Below are 11,063 nucleotides of genomic sequence, written 5' to 3'. Positions count from 1 at the left end.
TGTCTAATTGAAGCTTGGTACCTTTCAACTAACATCTCCCCATACATTCCAAGCCCCTATCCTCTGATGACTGACCACCATTCTACTCTCCATTTCTTTGAGTTCCATTGTTTTAGATTCCACATATGAGTGAGAACATGTGGTATTTGTCTTTCTGTTTCTGGCTTGTTTCACTTAGCATAATGTTCTAATTCCATCCAAGTTGTTGCAAATGACAGAATTTCTGTTTTTTTCAAGACTGAATTGTGTTCCAGCATGTATATATACTTCACTTTCTTTATTCATTCATTTGTTGATGAATGCTTAAATTGCTTCCATATCTTGGCTATTGTGAATAATGCTACAATAAACATAGGCGTGCTGACATTTCTTTGACACTACTAATTTCAAATATTTTGTGTAAATACACAGAAATGGAATTTCTAGATTATATTACCATTCTTTTTTTTTTTTTTTTTTTTTTTTGAGGAACTTCCATACAGGTTTTTCTAATAGGTGTATCAATTTATATTCTTATCAGTCTATTTTTATTTATTTATAGTATTTTCCTGCTTTTTGCATGTTGGTTAATTGATTAACCATGATGGCTGACTGAATGGTAGGTATTGTGGATTTGGGGGCACGGATATTTTTGCATCCATATACTTATTATTGAGCTTTGTCCTGGGGTGCATTTCAACTACTTACACACTGTTAGAACCTTTTGAGCCTTGCTTAAGTTTTGTGATGAGCTAATCAGAGCAGCCTTTGGTATAGGGCTAATATTAGTTTACTATTTAGGTAAATACTCCTCTGAGTATTCTCTTCAATATCTGGAGAATTATGTAGTTTTCCACTCTATAATCCTATAACAGTGAGAAGGCAGCCTATTCCTGTCCCTGTGTGCAACCTCTGCACATTGTTCCCTTTAATCATTTTGGGGGTTGCATATTTTTTTCCCAGCCTCAGGTAATTTCCTTGCAGGCATGTGCTGATCAGTCCTCTGCTTAATACTTAGCGGAGAACCTCTGCAGTTTTCCAGAGTGCTCTGTGTGAGTTTGTGTGTCTGTGTATACACTGTGTAGGTCTCTCCTCTTCAGTACTGTGTCCTGAAAACTTACCCTCCTGGCCTACTTCTTGAAGTTGCATCTTAGTCTCCTCAACTCAGAGAAACTGCTACCCTCTGGATGGGTTCCCTTTCTTGGACTGTAGTCTGCAAACTCTTCAGTAGTAAGCTGCAGCAATCTTAGGGTTCGGCTTGTCTGTTCCTCCTTCTGAGTTATCAGTTCAAAGCCAAACTTACAAAATAAAATGGAACTCAAACCATCCCTCAGAGTATATAAACAAATAACAACCAAAAAAGGCAATATATCTAAATGTGATATCTTGAATTAAAAATCTTTTAGAAGAAAACATAGAGGAAAAGCTTATGACCTTGAATTAGGTAAAGTATTCTTAGATATGGCACAAAAAGTATAATTCATCAAAAAAAACTGAGAAGTTGGACTTCATTGGATTAAAACATTTTGCTCTGTGAAAGACACTTTTAAGAGGCTAAAAAGACAAAGCAGAGATTTGAAGATAATATTTGCCAACCACATATTTCACAAAGACTTGCACTCAGGAAATACAAAGCACTCTCAAAACTCAGTAATGGGAAAACAAAAAACCCAATAAAAATGTTATGAATAGACACTTCACCAAAGAAGATGAAAAGATCACAAATAACCAAAAAATGAAGTTCCACATCATTAGTCTTTAGAAAAATGCAAATTTAAAATACAAAGAGATACTTTTATACATCTATTAGTATGGCTAAAGTGAAAAACAAAGCCAATTGACAATACCAAGTTCTGTGGAGGACACAGAACAAGAATAACCCTTATTCATTGCTGATGAGAATGCAAGCTGGTAAAACCACTTTGGAATACAGTTGATGGATACTTAGCATGTGATCTACCAATACCACTCCTACATATTTACCAAGAGAAATAAAACTTATGTCCACACAAAACTTATATATGAATGTTTTTTTTTTCAGCTTTATTTCTAACATTTCTACCCAAATGTCCTTCAACAAGTGAATGGATGAATATATTTTAGTACATCCAGACAATTTAATACTCCAAAGCATTGCAGAAGAATGAGCTATTTATATATGAAACAATATGGGTAAATCTTACATAGATTGCTATAAGAGATTTACCAACAAGGCTATTTATGCCATTTGATTATACTTTTAGTATGTTCTCTATAAAACAAACTATCGGGATGAAACAATCAATGGTTGCCAGGAGTTGGGAGTTAAGATTTGTTTAATATGAAAGGATTGATAAATGGATTTTGGAGTAATAGAACAGTTCTGTGTCCTATAGCAGTGCTTATGCAACTCTGTTTATTTTTCCAGTATCATAAAATTGTACCCCAAAGTGGTGATAGTATATGTTAATTTACAAATAAATTTTAAAAGTCTGTTTCTTTTTATTTCAAATAGAAAAATAAACTTCCAAAGTACTTGACTTCCAAGATAATTTGATGGTTTTGTTGTTTTTGTTTTTTGAGATGAAGTATCACTCTGTTGCCCAGGCTGGAGTGCCATGGTGTGCCATCAGCTCACTGCAACATTTGCCTCCCAGGGTCAAGCAATTCCCTTGCCTCAGCCTTCCAAGTAGCTGGTATTACAGGCATATGCCACCATGCCCAGATAATTTTTTTTGGTATTTTTAGTAGAGACAGTGTTTCACCATGTTGGCTAGGCTGGTCTTGAACTCCTGACTTTAAGTGATCTGCCATGCCCTCCTCGACCTCCCAAAGTGCTGAGATTACAAGCGTGAGCCACTGCACCTATCCCATTCCATGCCTGGCAAAAATTAATTGATCAAATTTAAATTCTAATTACCAATTCTCCGAACTATAGCTTTACTCTAAATGATTTCAGTCTTAACAGGATATTTTCCCAAATTTCATCTTGAATTTCCTCTCACTTCTTTCAGGATGGTGAGATTGATTGCTTCAAAAAATTCCAAGCACAAGGAGTTGCTATTGGCATGCTACACCAGCATGGATGGATGAGTAGATCACAAGGTTAGAGAAAAAGAAGGTCCAAGAGAACTTCCTGAGAAATTTAACCAAAAAAATCCTTTCTTCTTATTTTCTACCTGTCAACCTTCTGCTTCTTTTCTGAAAAAAGCACAAAATTCTTCCTACCTGATCTTTTATACCTTCTTGTGTCCTCACCCATTCTGAACTCATGCCTCCTTTTCCTACTTTTAACCCACTATTTTTTTCACTGTCACCTAAACACACTCCAATGTCAGTCCCATGGGAACAGGATTCATGTCTTATCCTTGTCTTCTTGCTGTCTAGAATATCTCTAGAATATGCATGTCATCCCTTCATCCTTCTTGAAACACTTTCTTTTCCAGACTTTGGTGATGCCTTATTCTCCTAGTTTACCTTTTCCTACCAGATTGCTGGCAACTGCTACCTACCTGGCTTAATTCTACACTTTGCTAGGCTTTAGAATGCTGTGCTAGCCCTACTAGTATTAAACATACACGCACACACACACACACACACAGTGTGGTGTGTGTGTGTGTGTGTATATATATATATATGGTTTTTGTTTTTTGTTTTTTGTGTTTTTTTGAGACAGGGTCTCACTCTGTCACCCAGGCTGGAGTGCAGCAGTATGACCACAGCTCACTGCAGCCTTGACTTCCCAGGCTCAGGTGATGCTCCCACCTCAGCCTCCAGAGTAGCTGGGACCACAAGTGCATGCCACCACACTTGGCTAATTGTTATATATTTTTGGAGAGATGGGGTCTTACCATGTTTCCCAGACTGGTCTCGAACTCATGAGCTCAAGTAATCCACCCACCTCAGCCCCCTAAAGTGCTGGGATTGCAGGCATGAGCCACTGGGCCTTGCCCCTGCTAGTATTCTAAAGTCTCTTTTCTTTTCAAACTATTCTTACTCCTTGGGTAACCCTATCCCATCCCAGAAGTATACTTAAAATCCATATACTGACAACCTCTGTGGAAAATTGCTAGTTGTCTCTTCCCAAATCTGTTTGCTCTATCCTCCCGAAGGATAGAATTTCAGCTGAGCTAGATTTCTTAGCTTCCCACACAGTTAGGTAGGGGCATTTGACTAGGTTTTTATCAGAAAATGAACACAGGGAATTAATACAATGTTTATGTCTTTTCTTTTTAATGTAACTCTTAACTCTTCCTCTTTATTTCCTCTGTTTTTCCCTTTCTCTTGGTTTGGGAATTGCTGTACCTGAAGCAGCCACCAGAAAGTCAGAGAGGGAAGCTACATGTAGACCCTTTCCAAAATGTCTGACACTTTGTATGTCTCCTTCCTCAGGTGTACTTTTGTATTCAGCTCTACATCTAGATATCTTTCTTAAGGGACTGACTTTGGACTACAGAAGTTGTTTGGTTGCAGAAAAAAAAATGAACCAAGATGTTAGTAGCCAATGATGACTACTATTCCTGAAACAAACATGATGGCAAAATGTCTAACCCTGATATAATGCTCCCCTGTGGGATAATATTGGAACAAAATCAGGGGATTTTGCCTGAAGTTATACCCTTGTTTGGCATCTTCCCCTTTCCTGCTCTGCCTCACCTGTTCACTTACACATTTTTCTTGGGGATATTCCCTTAAGAAAGCACTTGTATAAAAATTCAATCTGAGGATAAGCTTCTGTGAAAACTGACCTAAAGAGGTGCCCATACCCAAACTCAGTCTCCTAACCTATCTCTAACTCAGTCGTACAAAAAGTAACAAGTCAAAGACAACTTCTTCAGTATAAAAAGGAGTACAGGCATACACATACCAGGTCTGTCCCACAGACCCTGGCTGATGGATGAAATGAGTACTCAGACACAGGTATGCAGTGTAAGAGCAGCTAGGAGACTGCCTGACACTAGTGGCCAGAAAGCAGCCCCAAGAAGCTGGAGCTGCTGCTTTTATTCAGTGCAGGCACAATGCCAAAAACCTGGAACCAACACAACCAGTAAAGAATCAACATTTACTGTTCCCCTTTCAGGGAATGTCATGCACGCAGATGATGAAAGGTCAGTTCCTGTTCAACATAAGTAAACAAGCCTGTTTAAGATAAATTCCCCCACATTCCCTTGTAACTATTCCTTGCCCTCTGCCTCAGGGTTATAGAACAGCTGCCTTCAGCTATTCTCCCCTGGGGCTCTGCAGAACCTTCTGACCTTTCAGAAGATTTGCATCCTTTCCCTATAGTTTTTCCCACCACTCTGACCAATCACACGCCCCCCACACATGTACATGTACACACATATCAGTGTGGGAGCAATAAAGTCATAACAGGGAACTACAGGGAACTTAGGACATCCAAACTTTAAGTTGCCCATGTTTTACACCCATGTTTTATTTAGTGTAACAGAGAATAAAAATAAACTTGAACCTTGGGAAAATCAAGGGTACTGTCTCTTTTTACTTTTTATTTATTTATTTTTTGAGACAGAGTCTCGCTTTGTCACCCAGATTGGAGTGCAGTGATGTGATCTCGGCTCACTAAAACCTCCATCCTGAGTTCAAGCTATTCTCCTGACTCAGCCTCCTGAATAGCTGGTATTATAGGTGCCCGCCACCACGCCCAGCTAATTTTTGTATTTTTACTACTAAAAGCAGAAATAACAACATTGTTACAAACATTATTTTAAGAAATTAAAGTCTTCCTTTTTAAGTAGCATAACTTGAAGAAGTCATAATAGAAGTTAGAATATATTTAGAACTAAAAAATGAATATGAAAATTGTTAAATGAGTTACAGTAGTACTTGCATGGAAATGTATAGTTCTAAATGTTACATGAATTAGAAAACAAAATTCTGAAAATTAATGACCTAAGCATCCAACATAAGACTTTTTTTGAGGGAGGATCTGAGGAGTTGGGGGGATGGTGAATGTGAGAGAAAAAATGGGCTAACATCAAATAAAACAAACAAAAAAAATAATAATAAAGGCAAGTAGGGAGGTATACTGTAAGCCACCAGTAAGATTTATCAAGAATAAAAGAGAATGCTCAAAAAATCAGTATTAAGAATGGATAAGAAGATGTACCTATAGTCAATTCAGAAATTAAGAGGTTAATGAATGCATATAATGAACAACTTTATACTAATAAATTTTAAAACTTACGTGAAACAAACCAATATCTAAGAAAAATGTAACATCAAATGTGTCTCAATCAGAATTAGAAAATTGAACAGTTCTATAACCACTAAAAATGATCTGTAGTTAGTTAAAATTGTTCCCATAAAAAAACCATCAGATAGAATGTTTTATGGCATAATCTTTCAAACACTGAGGGAATGAGTAAATCAAATGTTACAAAATGAATAAAAAGGAGAAAAAGTGAGAATATTCTGCCGCACATTTTTTGGAGTTCACATAATCCTGATTCCAAAACCTAACAAAGATAACAAGTCTAGAAATGTATTAGGTAATTTCATTCATGAATATATATGCAAATACCCTAAATGAAATACTGAAAAATAGTACCTATAATGAATAAAAGAACATAATATATCATGACCAAATTGGATCTTCTTATAAATACAAGATTAGAATTTCATATTTAAAAAATTAGTATTTAGATTTTATACTTGGATTAGTATCTAGATTTCAAAAATCTATTTAAATAGTTCACCATATAAGAGTACAAAGGCAATAAAATTAAGTTAACAGCTTTAAGAACAGCATTAGATAAAATTCAACATCTATTCATAATGAAAAAATAGCAAAACAAAAATAAAATAAATACAACAATCTTCTTTAATATAATAAAGTATATATTAAATCCGTAAGTAAATATTCTTAAGGAAGAAATATTTAAAGCAATTTATTGAAGATCAGAACCAAGAAGAAGTGTAAATTATCCCCCCTTCTAGATAACTTTATATTGGCAATCCTAGCCAGGCTTGTAAAGCAGATAAGTGTAGAAATAAATGAATTAATAAGTCATTTAATTGATAATGATTTAAATGAAAAAAGAAAATTATCTATATTTGCAGATGATTCAGTTAGCTGTAAAAAAAGGAAAGATATACATATTTAATAGAATTAATAAAATTAGTACGATTGCTATAAAGGGTCAATATATTTTAAAAGAAATTAATTGGCTTTTTTATAGAATGAAAGAAATAATTAGCTAAAATAATTTAAGTGGTATAAGTTAATAAACAACCAAAAAATACAAATACCTGGAAACAAATATAGTCAAAGGGTTGTAAGTCATCTATGAAAAAATATAAATTTTTATCAAATGATATTCAAGAAAAGCTAACTAACTAGATTATCCATGTTAATGGATAAAAAGACTCAATATTCAAAACATATAAATTCTCCCCCCAGGTAATATATAATTTGTGCAATTATAATCAAACGTCAAGTAATTACTTTGTCGATTTTGGTAAAATAAATCTAAAATTTATAGAAGAACAGAGGACCAAAATTGGCAGACCTAGGTAAATAAGAATGAGATTAGGATACTCACCTTATTAGATAAGAAGAATTATTAATATGCAATTGTAATTCAAAGATTGTTGTATAAGTGGAAGGGTAAATATATTGCTCTATGGAACAGAAAATGTCAAATAGAAAAATTTGATTTATGAGAAGGCTAGCAATACAGATGACTAGAATGAGGAAAGAATTTTGAATTATTTGTGTTGGCAATTATTTGACCATATTAAAAAAGAAATTGTATTTCAGTTATCATTTTGAGTAAAATCTTTGTATTAAAAAACCTATATTAAAATTATAAGATAAAATATGTTTTTGACCTCAGAACACGAAAAAGTATTTTGATTTTGATTTGTTTTTAACAACACAAAAGAACTAACTGTAAATTTTAACTATTAATATTTTTAAATTAATATTTTTCTCCATTACTAAACACCATTAAGAATATTAACAGTAAATTTATATGTTAGAAGAATTTTTTTTATTGTGTAAAGCCAGGATGAATATTTGGAATATGCAAAGTCATGCTATGTTTCAAATAAAATAGAAGGAATAGAAGAATAAGTCAATAGCAGTTCACAGAATAGGATATATGAATGTCCAGTAAAGATCTAACAAGGTGCTCAATCTAATTGGTTGTCAGAAAAACACACATTATTGCTTTAAGATACTATGTCATACCCATAAAACTAACAATATAAAAAATCTGAAAATATAAATTGTTAAAGATCTTAAACAGAGCAACTGGATGTTTAAATGGCTATAACTATATGGAAATTAGTTGGCTTCATCTAATAAATTTAAGGAATCTAGATTAAGCCTAGTGGGATTCTTGCACAGTGGCTCTGAGGATAAACATAGAAATACATATTGGAGCCTTACGTGTTATTGCAACAAATAGATTACTGATTTTGAAAAGAATAAATACATGGCATGTTTATATAATGGGGCACCTGCTTCACCACCAAAAGTTTTTACATTAGTAACAATGAATAAACTACTGCTATACCAAACATAAATTACTATCAAGAACATAATGCTAAACATGGAAGTTGCAGAATACATATAATGTGATTATATTTGTGTAGGTAAAAACAAGTTGTCTTAGTACACTCGTGCTACCATAACTATAAATCTGATACTAGGTAATTTTAAAAGAACAGATATTTATTCCTCACCCTTCTGAAGGCTGGGAAGTCCAAGATCAAGGCGCTGGCCGTTTTGGTGTCTGGTAAAGGCTGCTTTCTGCTTTGCAGATGGTGCCTTGTTGCTGCACTCTCTAGAGGAGATGAGTGCTGTGTCTGCACATGGCAGAAGAGATGGAAGGGGAAAAGGGGGAAGGAAGCAGCTTCCTCACATTTCTTTTCTTTTTATTCTTTCTACTTTTAATTTTCAAAATTAACACGAAACATTTGTACATATTTATAGGATACCTAGTGATGTTGCATATCATGTATTATAGTGATGAAATCAGGATAATTACCATATCCATATCAAACATTCATCATTTCTTTGTGTTAGGAACATTCAACATCCTCCTTCTAGTGATTTGAAAGTACATAATATATTATTAAGTATAGTTATCCTGTAGAGCTATAGAACACTAGAACGTATTCCTCCTATCTAGCTGTAATTTTGTCTTCTTTAACAAATCTCTCCCTTATTCTACTCTTACTTCTACCCTTCCTATCCTCTGGTATCCTTTGTTCTACTTTTTACTTCTATGTGATAAACTTTTTATCTTCCACATATGAGTGAGAACTTTCAGAGTTTAACTTCCTTTCCTGGTTTATTTCACTTGACATAATGTCTTCCAGTTCCATTCATGTTGCCATGAATGACAAGATTGTATTCTTTTTTATGGCTCAATATTATTCTATTGTTTATGTAGAGATACCACATTTTCTTTTTTTCGTTCATCTGTTGTTGGACACCTAAGCTGATTCCATATCTAGGCTATTGTGATTGTGAATAGCCTAGCACATCATTTGTAAGAGCACTAATTCCATTCATGAGAACTCTGCCCTCATGACCTAATCACCTCCTAAAGGTTCCACTTCTTAATACTATCACATTAGTGATTAAGTTTCAACATAAAAATGTGGGAAGACATATTCAGACCATAGCACACGAGAAACACAATATGTATTTAATACTTCAAATATGTTTGCAAAGATTATTAAAGAGAAACAAAGGATGATAAACACAAAATTCAGAACATATCCCATAAATATATATACCTACTATATGCCCATAAAATTAAAAATACAAAATTTTAAAAATACAACAAAATTCAGAATACTGATTACTGCTGAGGAGGGAGAGAAGGAAATAACACTGAGAAAGCATTACTTGGGGCTTCCAAAATAATGGTAACTTTCAGGCAATGTTTCAATAAAAGTGGAAGCAAAACAGGTGTTCATTTTAGTTACTCTATATATTTCACACATATTTATAAATATTGTTTGTTTTCAGTGCTTAATCAAACAATACAAACCAAATCTTGAGAAAAACTTCAGGAAGATATCAAATACTCATCTACAAAATAAAGTTGGTCCTTTGTTTTATGTTGTTGTTGTTTGCCACTGGTAACTTTTTCTTTTATTTTAACTTTTAATTTCCATAAGTTTTGGGGGAACAGGTTACATGAGTAAGTTCTTTAGTGGTGATTTTTGAGATTTTGGTGCACCCATTACCTCAGCAGTATACACTGAACCCAATTTGTAGTTGAGGAAAGGAAGTCATTATACGAAAAAGATATTTGCATATGCATGTTTACAGCAGCACAATTGGCAATTGCAAAAATATCAACCCAAATGCCCATCAGTGAATGAGTGAATAAAGTTGGCCCTTTGTATTCACGGGTTCCACATGTGCAAATTCGACCAATCACGGATCAAAAATTTTTTTTAAAAAAACAAAAACAATAAAAAATAATACAACAATAAAATACTATAAATAAGAATATAGTACAATAACTATGTATCACTTACATTGTATTTAGTATTATAAGTAAAGATGATTTAAAGTATATGGGATGATATGTGTAGGTTACATGCAAACACAGATAGACTATGCCTTATGAAAAATGCTTGGGACGAGAAGTGTTTTTAATTTTGGATATTTTTGGAGTTTTGAATACTTTCTTTCCTTTTTTTATTTTTTTTTTTTTGAGATGGAGTCTCGCTCTGTAGCCCAGGCTGGAGTGCAATGGTGCAATCTCAGCTCACTGCAAGCTCCACCTCCCAGGTTCATGCCATTCTCCTGCCTCAGCCTCCCAAGTAGCTGGGACTACAGGCGCCCGCCACCATGCCCGGCTAATTTTTGGTATTTTTAGTAGAGATGGGGTTTCACCGTGTTAGCCAGGATGGTCTTGATCTTCTGACCATGTGATCCACCCACCTTGGCCTCCCAAAGTGCTGAGATTACAGGCGTGAGCTACCGCACCCGGCCTGGATTTTGGAATACTTTCATATACGTAATGAGATATCTTGGGGATGGGACCTAAGTGTAAATATAAAATTCATTTATGTTTTCTATACATCTTATACACATTGTTTGAAAGTAATTTTAT

This window comes from Macaca nemestrina, chromosome 13 (assembly GCF_043159975.1).
Source record: "Macaca nemestrina isolate mMacNem1 chromosome 13, mMacNem.hap1, whole genome shotgun sequence".
In the NCBI taxonomy this organism is placed as follows: Eukaryota; Metazoa; Chordata; class Mammalia; order Primates; family Cercopithecidae; genus Macaca; species Macaca nemestrina.
The sequence above is the reverse complement of the archived record's forward strand: the minus strand, read 5'-3'. Positions refer to the sequence as shown.